The sequence below is a fragment of the Nanorana parkeri genome, unplaced genomic scaffold, assembly GCF_000935625.1.
Source record: "Nanorana parkeri isolate BGI_ZX_2015 unplaced genomic scaffold, ASM93562v1 scaffold1837, whole genome shotgun sequence".
Taxonomy (NCBI): Eukaryota; Metazoa; Chordata; class Amphibia; order Anura; family Dicroglossidae; genus Nanorana; species Nanorana parkeri.
The window spans coordinates 136,837-138,176 of record NW_017308105.1 but is presented as its reverse complement, the minus strand read 5'-3'; positions in this window follow the sequence as shown (position 1 = coordinate 138,176).

Sequence of the window (1,340 nt, the reverse complement as noted above, 5' to 3'; positions counted from 1 at the left end):
ACCTCATCAAAAAAAAAAAAAAAATCACAGCACATCTCTCGCTGGAAGACTCTGCAGGCTCCGGGAAGCACAGCAATCAGCTGATCCATTGCACCTTTCACGGGGACCGTCCTGGGTTTTGGAAGCTCGTCCCCGGGTGCGGGTTCTGCATTACACCACCAATTGGCTACAACATTAAAAATATAAATATTTAATTGTCTTATTTAAATGCAATGTCCTCCTATTACCTTCATTGTGGCCCCCCTCGCACATGTGCGGTGTGTTGTGGTGCATTCCTGCATGGGTGTTACTATGCGTTGCTTTAGGGCAGCCTTTTTACTGCGCTATCAATGCGCCAGAAGGCACAGAAAAATGAGACATTGTGGAGCGTGTTAACAAGGTGGGGGGACACATGCAGGTTAACAAGGTGGGGGGGGGCATGCCCGTTAACAAGATGGGGGACACACATGCCCGTTTGCAAGGTGGGGGGGACACATGAACCAGGTGGGGACACTATGCTCGTTTACAAGGTGCGTTGGGGTGACATTCAAAATAAACTACAGCGCAATGAACAGCCCATTGTGAATCATTGTATGTTGCGCTCAGATGTGAAGCCAGACTAAGGGAGAACAAAGGGTTAAGCAGCAGGCTTTGGGGTGGGTCAGTGCGCTATACATACCTCCGGTCTCTGCTGCTGATGACATACCTTATTTTAGACCCAGTGATGTCATCACTGGGTTTCAGAGCTTCTCTATGCAATGCAGGCAGCTCATAGCTAGTGGGAGGGGCCGGCAGGGTGCTGTACATAGCTTCTTGATAACATCACAGCACCCTGCCTTAGTACTCCTCTCAAGAGCCCTCAGCCCTGATGCAAGCAGTGAGCATTCCTAGGCAGGATGTATTTGCATGCACACCGCTCTAGGTAACGTCCACATGTAATGCTGAGTCTCCATCACTGAAATCCAATGAATGAAAGGGGGCGGGGCAAGCGACAGACATCCTGGCGAGGAAAGAGCTAGATGATGTTGGACCTCCTCCAGCCAGGAAATGAGGCGGGCTCTGTCGGAGTTGCTGCAGCTTCTAATGCACATTGTGAGCGGCTCTGGACCGGCCTCCTGATAGTGACAATGGTGGACGCTGTGTCTCGGCATGGCCACTGGTAGTCTCCTATGTGACAACACAGGAGCACAATTAGGAGGCGGGGCCCGAGTCTTGTCACCTTATGAACAGGGCATTATCTTACTACAAGCTGCAGAATGTAAATTCAGGAGAGACGCTCCTCTCCTCTCTGTCTCCGGTGTGAGGCGATGCCATCTGCCAGCGCCAATTATCCCAAATAGGTGACAGACGTCTGGGGGACA